Here is a 13,248-nt window from a genome sequence, read left to right as displayed (position 1 = left end):
CAATTTTATGCCATGTTCACCTTCTCCTTGTGCCTGTGTCAGCACAAATGCTTATGGGACCATGCAGATACATGGGTCTGGGAAAGAAAGAAAAAAAAAAAAGGAAAGGAGGAAAAGGGGAAGGGTAGACATGAGAAGAAAGAAGGGGAAGAGTCTGTATAACTTTGCTGCCAGTGTAAAGGTTCATGGAACTGTACCCTAAATCAGAAAGTTCACAAGTTCAAGCTTAACTGGGGAATGAAGAACTAGCAAACCTTTAAGCCAACCTTTCTTAGCACTCAATAAAACATTAATTTTTCATGTCTTTTGATTAGCCACAGGTAGGCACATTTCTGCTAATTTTCAGTTTAGGTTAAAACTCCACAGAGACCTCTGGTTTTCAGTGCCTGAGCTGGCATTTGACAATTTGTGAGGTGTCAGGTGAGTACTGATGAGGTTGAGAACTAGATGTTGCCTTGTTAACGTGTTTGGCAGGGAAGCAGAACAAATTCACAGTAGAAAGAGCCTGTAATAACTCATGGATGAGGATACATCTCAGAGTGGATGATAGGTTTTAGAGATCTGGATATAGTAATTTAAAACTGGATTTGGGGTTTTAACATCATGAAAAAACGTTATGATTGCAACTGAAATGGGTTTAGCATACATTCTAAAAGCTAAAAGCAACTTTTTTTACATCTTTAAGGTAGGAGGGTTAAATCTGAGACTCTAAGTGGAAATATCAAAATAAATTTTAAACACTTACATGACAGATATTTAAACTTATAGATAAACTATATAAAAGAAAAAAGTGACTGGAAGGTCATAAAACTTACAGTATTATTGCAGTTTGCCTCCAACTCTCAGATAATCTGAGCAAGAAATTTAAAGAATTTTACAGTTTTCTGCTGTAATGATTGGTAACTGGACACTATATTTTTGATGGAAGCAGTCACAGAGTTCCAAAACTTTTTCATTTGACAAGCCACAAGAAACATAGAAATAAAACTCAACCAATAAAACTGGTAATTTCTCTGCTTCTTAGTAAAATACACCAATAGATTATTTTTTGTGCAACCACTTTCATTGAGACTTTTGTATGCAGGCAAATATTTTGATGCACTTGTCTGTGTTAAGTCTTGATGTATATTACTTTTTCAAAGCACAGCCAGGTTGCGCAATGACTGATATTTTATGCATTAAACATGCAATCATGTGGCAATTAAGGATGGTGAAAGTATATCAGAATAGTATGATAATGAAGTTCACTTTGAAACAGTATTTGGTAAACAACCCCTGTGTAGGATCTCCTAGCAAATATTTTGATTGTCATTTCTGTTTAATAAAAGTTCATTGCTGGAAGATCATAGGAAAGTGTTCATGAAAGACAGACTTTATCAATGACACCAGAGATAATGTGTCTAAACCAAGGATGAGGTAAATCAGAGAATTTTGTCAGTTTATATAGTATCATAGAATCGTTTAGGTTGGAAAGGATCCTTAAGATCATTGATTCCAACTATTAACACTAAGAGTCCATCTTTAAACCATGTCTACACATCTTTTAAATACCTCTAGGGATGGTGACTCAACCACTTCCCTGAGCAGCCTGTTCCAATGTTTGACAAATATTTTATTTTGGTGAAGCATTTTTTCCTAATATTTAATCTAAATCTCCTCTGACACAACTTGATGCAATTTCCTCTTGTTCTATTGTTTGTTACTTGGGCAAAGAGACTGACACCTTGTTATGGAAGCTCTCAAATAAACAAACAAGCATGAAAAATTGAAAATTGATTGTCAACACAATTAACTAGCCCTCTGCAACTATTCAATTACAGGTTTGAATGTCCATGAGAGGAGAACAGAACAACTTCCTAGGGTTTAACGACAACCCAAAACACTTTATCACTCTCATCTAACAATTGAGGGCTCTCAAGCGAGAAACTTCTTAGGACAGTGTCTCAACCCAAATCACTTCTAAGAGTATCCTTGGGCTATGTCCTGACCCAAGGAGAGAGTCCTCAACCACAGTGTGCTTGCTCCAGAGGACAAGCTCCAAATGACTCTGTCAGGGGACTCCATTAATACCCAGCTGAATCTGACCTGTGGTCAATAGTGACTCCTATTGGCCAAAAGCCCCAACTACCATGAAGCCCTAAGAACAAAAGCAATCAGGAGCAGCTACATTTCAGCAAGCTCTTATTTTGGGGGTAGTGTACCTGCCACACACCCACCTTGCTACAGGCTCCTTTCAGGCAGTTGTAGAGAGTGATAAAGGTCTCCCCTGAGCCTCCTTATCTCCAGGTTAAATAACCCCACTTCCCTCAGATGATCCTCATAAGACTTGTGCTCTAGACCCTTTACCAGCTTTTTTGACCTTTGGACAAGCTCCAGCACCTCAATGTCTTTCTTGTAGTGAGGGGCCTAAAACTGAGCACAGCATTTGAGGTGCAACTTCACCAGTGCTGAGTACGGAGGAACAATCACTTCCCTAGTCCTGCTGGTCACACTATCTCTGATACAAGCCAGGATGTTACTAGCCTTCTTGGCCACCTGGGCACACTGCTTTTGACCAACATCGCCAGGTCCTTTTCTGCCAGGCAGCTTTCCAGACACTATTCTCTAAGCCTGTAGAGTTGCATGGGGGTACTGCAACCCAGATGCAGGACTCGACACTTAACACTCACACAGCCCATTAATCCAGCTTGTCCCAATCTCTCTGTAGACCCTTCCTACCCTCAAGCAGATCAACACTCCCACCCAACCTGGTGTTGTCTGAAAATTTACTGAGGTTGCACTCGATTCCCCTGTCAAGATCATTGTTAAAGATTTTAAACAGACCTGGCCCCAATACTGAGCCCCAGGGAGCGTAATTTGTAACCAACTGCCAACTGGATTTAACTCCATTCACTACAACTCTTTGGGCCTGACCATCCGGCCAGTTTTTTACCCAGCAAAGAGTACACCCATCCAAGCCATGAGCTTCCAGTTTCTTAAGGAGAATGCTGTGGGAAACGGTGTCAAAAACCTTGCTGAAGTCCAGGTAAGCAATTTCCACAGCCTTTCCCTCATCCACTAAGTGGGTCACTTAGTCATAGAAGGAGATCAGGATAGTCAAGCAGGACCTGCCTTTCATGAAGCCATGATGACTGGGTCTGATCACCTGGTTTTCCTGTACATGCCACATGATGGTGCTCAGGATGAGCTGCTCCATAACCTTCCCTAGCACCAAGGTCAGACTGACAGGCCTGTAGTTCCTGAATCCTCCTTCCAGCTCTTCCTGTAGATGGGTATCACATTTGCTAACCTCCAGTCAACTGGGACCTCTGCAGTTAGTCACGACTGTAGATAAATGATTGAAGTGGTTTATGAGCACTATGATTTAAATGTATCTTCACCGCAGTAGCCAAAGGAAAGTAATAACTGCCATTTCTGTTCAAATAACAAATAAATAACAAGTACAACTGATAATCAATCAGCAAATGTTCAAAAATATTTTTGAAAAAATTCTAACTTCTTTTGAACTCTTCCTTGATTCTTCCTTGAATGATACTTATAAGGTGTGTCTCCCGGTTTTAGCTCAGATGAGAAACATGCTGTTGAAGATATTCTCCTGACTTTTCCAACCTACCACAGTTCAGTTCATACTATAGAGCAGACTTTGGGGAGTAAACTTTCATCCTTTTAGAGGAAATTAAACTGCTAATCTGTGCCTGCTCATCAGACATAGCAGAACTAGTCCACAATAATGCCCTAAAATCCATATAGTGTAGGTGTTGTGGTTTCAGCTCTTTCACTGCACCATTTGGGTTGCACTATGTTGGCCATAATAAGGTACAGCAACATGTGTCCTGAAACTAAGAGGCAAATGTACTATTTAACTACATTCTATAAATCTCACTAAATTCTATAGCTAACAATTCTGCAATTTTCAGGACAGTATCAAAACTTTTTAAAAAAGTCAGCACTGGGGAGGGTAGGAATCTTCACCTATCTTTGTTAGACTTGTTGGATTCTTTTGATGCTAAGAAGATGCTCTGGTACATAATCCTTTTTAAACCTAACATTTACAAGCAGTTGTAACATTGCCATGTAACATAGACAACTTCTCTTAAATAGTTTGCACAATTGTTTCTAAGTAGCATTCTTTGTAGTGTCAATTAAATGAGACAGCAGTTCAGCATATATTCATAATTCCAGAAATCACAAATGTCAGTACTGTCAATGTTCTTACACTGCTGTGACATAAGTAGAATAAGCTGGTTTTGAATTACTGATCTCATTAATTCCTCATTCTATTTGCTCTATTATCAACAGTAATGTTCAGGTAACAAATAATTTCAGCAAGCAATGTTCAATATTTTCTCCCGTATTTTACGTTTCTGTTTTCAATGCTGCTTTCACAGTAAACTGCAAAAATTGCATAGTCTTTTAACTATGAAGGTGTTGAAATCATTTGAGAACTGAGAACATTAAAAAACAGAACTAAATGAATAATGACATTTTCTACTTTCTGCTTTCTCTCCTTTTGCTTTTTAAATGAAAGCAAACTTTTTAAAATAAAACCATTTTTATGTGAAATATTTTATTTTGTAAAAGTTTAATTTTTTATATTTCTAAATTTTAATTTTAAATTAGTTTGAAAACATAAAAAATATTTTAGATTGACTTTAATTCCATAGCAACTTTAAAAATAGTTTCAAAATAATATGGCTGAAAATAATTCTAGATTAAATTACATTTTTATTGTCTCTAAAATCAACTACCCTCTTTTATTTTTTCTTAGGACTTTAAAAACTCTTTTTCAGAAATAGATAATGCTTTGAAGAACTAACTCCTGAAGACACAGGAATAACTTTTTCATCCTGTGAATTTAGTTCTAAACATCAACATTATTAATTTGTAGTTATAAACACAAGGTACCTGATTTTGTTTTGCTTCCTATTTCACATCAATTGCCCAAATAATAGTGCAGCAAATTTTGAAGAAAGCAAAATTAAAACTCATTTATTTTGATATTTGTCTAAGAACAGGTAAATTTCAGATGTTATAGTATACTGTTTAGACATTTAGCAAATGACTATGATTCACAAATTCTTCTTCAGATCCCTCATATAAAAGCAATAAAGGCTGAAATGGTTTTCCTATTAGTGCCAATAGTGAACCTCCTATTGACTACCATGGTGTGAATCAGGCTAGGCATGCATGGGAAAGAATCTGACCACACAACCTGCTATGAGGAATGTAAATGAGCATGTGTTAACTATATGTGACTGTCAGAGGAAAATGCAATTTGAATTACATATTTGGTCTGCAAATTTCTAGCAGAACTAATTTTTCTATGTTTACTTACTGCTTTGGAGAAACAGAAATATAAACATCCAGAAATCGCAATTCTTTTCATCCCTCTTGCTCCTTTATTACCAAGGTGTTTTTTTCCTCAAAAATTGAAAGCTTCAGTGTTTCCTTCAGTTCTTTCTGACTGTAAGGATTTTATTTATCAAATCAAAACAAGAAAAATAATACCAATGAGGTATCTAACAACAGGATGAGATCAGCACCACTTTTGTGTAGAATGCTGGATATCAAGTATTTACGGTAAACAGCAGGCAATAAAGTCAAAATCTGAAACACTCTAAAAAATATTACTGAAAAATCACTCCTACAAGAAGCAGAAAAAGGCTTCCTTGCCACTCACACTGCCAGGATCATTATTACAGCTTACAATTCATTCACCATGTTCTCTGATTTATCCTCAGGAAGGAAGGCAGCTGGGAATAGGTTGTATGAATTTTTCATGCTGTGGGAATGTGCTCTAGTTTCTGTGGCAACTCAGGGAAGTCCTTGTGTCGTACACTTTTATCCCACATTCAGTGCCATCAATTCAGACATGTGCAGCAAGTCTGTCACTTCCCTGAAGCACCAGTCCCACTGTGTCTTTGCTGATGGACTGTAAAAAACGTGACCAACTGGCCAGAAATGTTGGAATAGAAATCATAGTCTTATAGAAATGGATATAACTCACTGCTGTAGCAACACAACATGGTTTTCTTTATAGGTCTTTATATTCTGTTTCAGAACTTTGGCCCAGTTCTCAGATAACATATCTTATTGTGCAGAGAGACATATTTAGAGTTTTACTAAAGTGAATTAATCAAACCACCTTTAGCATCTCCCAGCAAAGGTTTTTACTATTTTTTCCCCATAAAATGATCCTTTATTTACTCATGGTTTTGTTTCACCTTGGAGCTTCCAAGGATTTTCTGTAGGCCTTTCTGAAATCTAAAAATACATGAGGGGCCCTTCTTTAACACAGAAAGTTGAATCAGATCCAGAAGGATCTCTTAAAAATTATCTACTATTCTCTAAAACAAAAACATATACATATATAGACATATTTAAAGGAATTAGAAGAAAGATCTTGGATAAGTAAAACTAATCTTTTAGTACCAAAATTTTACAGCATCAGCTGAGAGGTTAATTAAAGGTTCATTCCACCAGTTGAAATGGTAAGCAAAAGTACAGTTACTCTTGTAATGATAGCTAGACTGTGACCTGAGTAAGGACTGTAAACATTCAGTTGCTGACCCATATCATAGGCTAAATAGCTAATTCAAAGATATTGCTAAAATTTATGGCTTCAGTTTAACTTTTTAATATGCTAGAATTTCTTTTATTTCATTCCATCTCATATTTAATTGATGGTTAATGTACCCTATGGATATTTAACTTGTGCAAAAATCATCCAGTGGATACTTGCAAAGTTCTGTTTATCTCAGAGATATTTAGATGAAATATCTAACTCCTAACATCAAAGTTCATCCTGAAGGAGAAGGCAATCATGCTAGTTACTCAGTGTTCCAGTATAGCAAATGGAAAGACCACCTTGTGGCCACAATTTAACTCCTGAAAGCACAGGGAACCAGAATGCAATAAACCATTCCATAAACGGAGTAAGTATGGTTGAAAAGTAGTTATACAAATTCTTATAACTAGGAACCTTCATTTAATTTAGTCCAAATTTACGTAGGTCAGTATATATCTCACATTACTGTAACAGTATTGTCCTTTGGTTTACATAACACTGCCCTCTCTTTACATTCCTCTTTGTCTTCTCATCATATTTCTAAAAAGGGTACCCGTTGGTTTGGTTTTTTTGGTGTTTGTTTGTTTTTTTTTTTCATGACAGAGGATCTAAACTCTTTTGGCTTCTCTTATAATTTCTATAAGTAATGACAATATTGGCAAAAATTAGGTGAATACCTATTTAGAAGGTAAATGGAAAAATGAGGGGTAAAAACATTTGTTTTGTTGACTTGGCATAGGGCACCCGTATTGGGATACATGATACCCACATACGGTCAAAGCAGAATCTTCCTCCATTCAAGATTCCACATTCTTTCTTACAGTTAGCTGTTTTCCATCCACATAAACAGAAACATTAAATATGGCACTTAAAATGGCCAGTATCTTAGTTCTTACTGCCTTCAGCTGGACTCCAAAAAACACTTAACATCAGTCTCTGCTTCAAGAGAGGCCAAAGAGGGATTGAAACCAGCCTCCCACATCTCATTTAGTGAAAAAAATGTTAAGAGGAGCCAAAGAAAATAAAGCAGAGGGATGCAGAAAAGTGATTAATTATGGAAAACTGTGCTTGAATAGCATTCATCCTGAAGCCAGTGGAAGCTGTCTAACCTTTATTATCCCTATCAAAACATTTAAATCCCTGATGAAGTAAAATTATGCTTATAATGATGTGCTCAGCAGCTTTGATAGATTGCTGTATTAGTTGTGTCGTCCTTCCTAAAAACAGTATTGCTGGATGACCCTAATAATCCAACTACTGGCAGTGAATAAGTGAGCGCGCTCCCCACACCTCTCCCTCAGTTGCAGCTGCCTGCTGTGCTAAGTGAATCTGAGTTGGTCCTCTGTGATTTTGCTGGGTTCTGGACTGGCAAAAATCAAACCAAATGTTCCCTTGTTTTCTATAGAATCCTCCTCAAGCCACCTGTGATAAACTCAGCCAAAACAATTGCTTTCCAAACAATTTACAGAAGTTCTTACTCTGGCTTTTCTTTTCTACAGTAGCCTTATTGAGTACAGTATTGCCTCTCCAATTTTATTTTTGTTTCTGTTTCCTGCCCTTGCCTCTCCTTTATTTTAACCAGGGTCTACTGGACAGATCTTTGAAGGATCCAGCCTGAGCGAGGCAAAGGATAATTGCTCTGTTATCCCAGCACACTGGCTGAGGAGCAATTATACCCAGTTAGAAAGGGGTGTAAGAACAGGCCCCCACAGCTCTTGAAGGAGACCTCAAGAGGGAAGAACCAGAAACCACAAGATAGAAAAGGTTTATGATACTCTGAAAACAAAATAAATTACTATTCTTCTGGAAACACTTTTTTTTTCAATAAAGCAGACATCAAAAGCTGGCATCACCACAAACATCTCAGTAGTCCCTTGAAGATAACCCTGTGTTTAGTTTCATGTTTGTTCCCTAAGCAGGATAGTATCCTTCATCTTTAACAGTACTGGCAATACTGACCCTTTTCCCAGGAGCTCACACAGTGTGACAATGTCTTCCTGGACTATTGTGAAGTACCTCTACAGAATATTAATGTTATTTTAAAACAATCACTAGATTTCAGGGGTGTTTAGGATCTTTCATCTTATAGGAAACAAAATGAAAAAATACAGGTATTTTGTTTCCCCTTTCCTTTAACAGAAAAAAATATGAACCTTAGAGATTCAGACTGAAAATATGACTTGCAGGTTAACCTCAGCTGGCCGCTATGCCCCACAGAGTCACTTGCTCAGTGCCCCACCTCCAGAGAGAATAGGGGTAGAGCAAAATAGGAAGAGCAAAAACAAGATAAGTCCTGGGCTGATAGAAAGAGAGATTAATAAGTGAAGGAAAGATGAAGAAAAAAGAAAAATAAAAAACAAATAGGCACAGACAATCACTCACCATCTCCCAGAAGCAGATGATGATCAGCCCTTCTTAAAGAAATGTTTACCTTCCTGAAAATCACCCTTCCCTCAGTTTTTATTGCTGAGGCATGGTATTATATGGCATGGAATATCCCTTTGGTCATTTGGGTCATCTGTTCTGGTTGAATCCCCTCCTAACTTCTTGCACACCCCTAGCCTGCTTGATGGGGGAGCAGAGTTGGAGAAAAAGAGAGTGCCTTGACACTGCACAAGTGCTGCTCAGCAATAGCCAAAACATTGTTTTATAAACACTGGTTTAGTCACAAAACACAGCACCATATGGGCTGCTGTGAAGAAAATTAAATACATCCCAGCCAGACCCAGTACAATTTCCACCACTTATCCCATACCATTATGTCATGCAATCCAACACATCCAGTACATGCTCATTAGCCCATCCTTTTCCTGTCCTTTGATGTATACACAGATATCATTCTGTTACGCTGTGGGTTATATCTATAAAATTTCCACTGAATTCATTTCATCCATGACTTGGTTTCTCTGTTATGGTGGTCACCCAGGACAGGAGAGATGGTATATTATATTGAGTTATTTGGCATCAAAGCCAGATCAGGTCAGGTCAGTGCTGCACTTGCATAGCTTCTTGCAAGACTCATCCTTCACTGATTCAGACAATTCTTGTTGTAGTACTTCCCATAACATAACTCAAATAATGGGTTATTTAATTCCAAGGTTAGATCTGCTTGAGGTACACACTGGTTTTCCCATTCCTTCCACATTATTCACCAAATGCACCCAGGTCCTTGAGTGAAAGCAATCTCAGAAGTGGGTTTATCTTTTCTGAAGGGAGATGCAACCTGTGTTGTCTTTCCCAGCCATTCCCCTGTGTGTGATATGGGGAACTTCTCTCCCCCTGTAGCATGTAAGGATTTTGCTTGGTCAGAGCCAGGTCAGTTGTTTGATCCTCTGCTATTAACCAGCCAAAAAGCTTCTGCTAAATTTGCAGCCTAGTGCTTGTATGTCCCAGCATCCATCGCATCCAGTGTAGTCCACTGTGTTATTAAATCTTTCTGAAGGCTGGTATGCAATAATGAATTGTGATGCATCCAATCAGTGACATGTTTCTTAGCCTACGTGCTTGTGAGGTTGTTTCCAAAATAAGTTCCACTGGCTGATTTGACCTTTTCTGGGGTGCCATACCACCACAGAACTTGCTTTTCAAGACCAAGGATGCTGTTTTGGCTGGGCTACAGGGTGTTTCCAGCCATCTGATGGTCACCTCCACTATGATATACCTGTGATACTTGGTGAGTTTGTTGCAGTGTGATATAATCAGATACTTGGTGAGTTTGTTGCAGTGTGATATAATCAATCTGCCAGGCAACCCATATTGATGTGCAGATGCTATCCTCTATACCAGTTAGGCTTTTGTGACTTGGCTTTCTTGATTATGGTATGTTTTGCATTCATGAATAAATTGTGGAATGTCTTGGGTGGTCAGATCCACCCCTCGACCATAAGCCCATATGTACATTGCATCGCATCTCCCAGTTCAGGTCCACCTGAGCCTCTTTGATTCTGGCATGCCACTCTACTTGCTTACTGTTTCAATGTTCTTCAGCGGCACAGCTCTTAGGCACACAGCATCTACATGATGTATCTTTACAAGGCTCTCTACCTGGCAGAAATGTCTTGCCATAATGCAACAGACCAGATGGGTTTAATTCTGCACTGCCAGTCAGGCAATTTCCATTGATGTAGCTGCCTCTACTGGGCATTTGCCACCATTTATGAATCAATACAGAGACTGTACTGCCCATCTTTCTTGTTTGGCAGTCTCTATGGCCAGCTGCATGGCTTTCACTGCTGTGAGCTGACTTGATTCACTTTTTCCTTTGACATTTTCAGCAACTTGCCATGTGGGACTCCACAAAGCATAGAATCATAGAATGATAGAATAGTTCAGGTTGGAAGGGACCTTTAAAGGTCATCTAATTCAACCCTCCTACAGTGAGCAGGGACATCTTCAACTAGATCAGGTTTCTAAAAACCCTGTCCAACCTGACCTTGGAGTATCTTTCCACCTCCAATGGACCCATTAGTAAATAGCATATTGCTTTTCATTCTCTGGTGATTTATTACACAGTGAAGCCTCCTCAGCACAGGTCATTTCTTTGGATGATACTTTGAAATGTCTGCCTTCTGGCCAGTCCATGATGTTTTTCAGGACTCTAGGGCAGTTGAGGTTCCTCATTCAAACTCACTGTGTCATCAGTGCTACCCACTTACTCCACACACTATGCTGGTTCCATGATGTGTAATGGGGACCCTTCCTTTGAACATTCAGCACAGCACAGGCTACTGAGGTTCCAAGAGCAGCTGCACTTCCATACTAACTACTTCTGAAGTGGCTCAACCTCCCTCTCATACTTCTAATATCTATTTTTCATTTGGGGTGTAGAAGACCTTAGATACTCTATATCCCAAGCTCCAAAACCCTAGATGTGAACTTCAGTTCTCTCTGAGTGCTTTCTGCCAGAGACTCCAGGTAGAGTTATGTTCCCTGACTGGTGCAGAGCATATTACTTATATCTGATCCTGTTGGGACTGACCCAAGGGCTACCTCATGAACTATGTCCTCTTTTATCTACTCAAGGGTTTGTCACTGCTGAGGGCAAAAAGTTTTTCCTTTGAGTGACTTGATAGAGAGGACTCACAATCTGACTCTCCGTTGGCAGCTGAACACCACAGCTGCTTGCTCAGTCTACACTGGCCAGTTGTGTAATGCTCAGCTGCCAACTGAGGTTAACCCACAACAATGTCTATTCTCAATCATATTTATGATGCCATATTGTGGAAGGAGTGCAGTTAATTTCACTGAGGCTGTTGAAGGAACTGGACAATATTCAGTATAATTAAAGGCTTAGAGACCATAAGAATAAACGTCAAGACAATGGCATTTTAATCTATATTATTCCTTCAGACCAGACATAAATGTTTCAGAATATTACATACTATAACAGTTTTAAAACTATTTTTATCTATCCTCATATCACTGAACTTAGTAATGTGAAATTGAATTCTTTCACTCTCAAAAACGTTTTCTGTACCTGAAGAAAGAAACAGGTGGAAACAGAAATATAGTTCTAATGCACAGAAGTTGAGTTGCCATATGTATTAACTCCTTAGCCTATTACTACCCAAGGAAAATGTTCCTTATTTTTTCTGCTCACAGACACAGGGAGATTGAACAATATAAGGAGGCAAGGTTGAGATATATTTGCAATTTTGGAAAAGTCTGCACTATGTAGTGGCTGCAGCATGGGTTTATATGCTCAAGCTAACATAGTTTTTTTCCCCCCCACTTGGTAAAATACCAAAAGTAAAACCCCAGGGATAAGATTAGTGGCCCAGACCTTGCAAACTTTCTTCATTTCATAAATTTTTGCTTCCAAGGTTAGCCTATGCCAGTGATGGTTATTTGATGGTAGTATTTAACCTAATGAAATTAAAACTGTGGGCACACACAGCCATCCACCTTGCAATACTATTTTTGGGAAGGACCACACAATTCATACAGAAATATGTTAAAGCTGTTGAGCACATCATTATAACTTTACTTCATCAGGGATTTAAGAGTTTGGATAAGAATAATAAAGATTAGACAGCTTCTACTGGCTTCAGGATGAATACTATTCAAGCACAGTTTTCCATAATTAATCACTTTTCTGCATCCCTTTGCTTTGTTTTCTTTGTCTTCTCTTCCTTATCAGTTTTTTCACTAAGTGAGACTGCTACAGCTGTGATTTCTTTTAAATGGCAGTACCTTTCTCAAAAATCTGAACCACAGGCAGCACGTACATATTACTTCATAATAACATCACTTTACTAAAAAGGAGCGATTATGAGAATGAAACAGTTGTCATACTTGCTATCAAATACATTCATTTATTGTTTAAGAAAACACCCTTAAATTGTGATCTAATACAAAACCTCAAATATAATAATCTAACATCTGCTGCAAAGTAATTTGATTCAAAGTCCTCACAGATTTAACAAAATATGTTTTAAGAAAATGAAGTTCATGTTACGTATCACATTAATAGATACTGACGGTGTTTCTCTTTAACAGACTCCAGATGCTGTTGCAAATCTTATGTAGTTTTATTATCAGTAGATAGGAAAATAAGTGATCTATAGCTGTTAGGTTTTTGGGGCTTTTTTTGCATTGTAAAATATCACCAAAATATGGTGCAAAAGAAATGAGATAAATTCCCCCAATAAAAGAGAGTCCCTAAGGAACATCAAAATAGA

The sequence above is a fragment of the Athene cunicularia genome, assembly GCF_003259725.1.
Source record: "Athene cunicularia isolate RWA chromosome 2 unlocalized genomic scaffold, athCun1 chr2_part1, whole genome shotgun sequence".
Taxonomy (NCBI): Eukaryota; Metazoa; Chordata; class Aves; order Strigiformes; family Strigidae; genus Athene; species Athene cunicularia.
Note: the sequence above shows the minus strand (reverse complement) of the source record.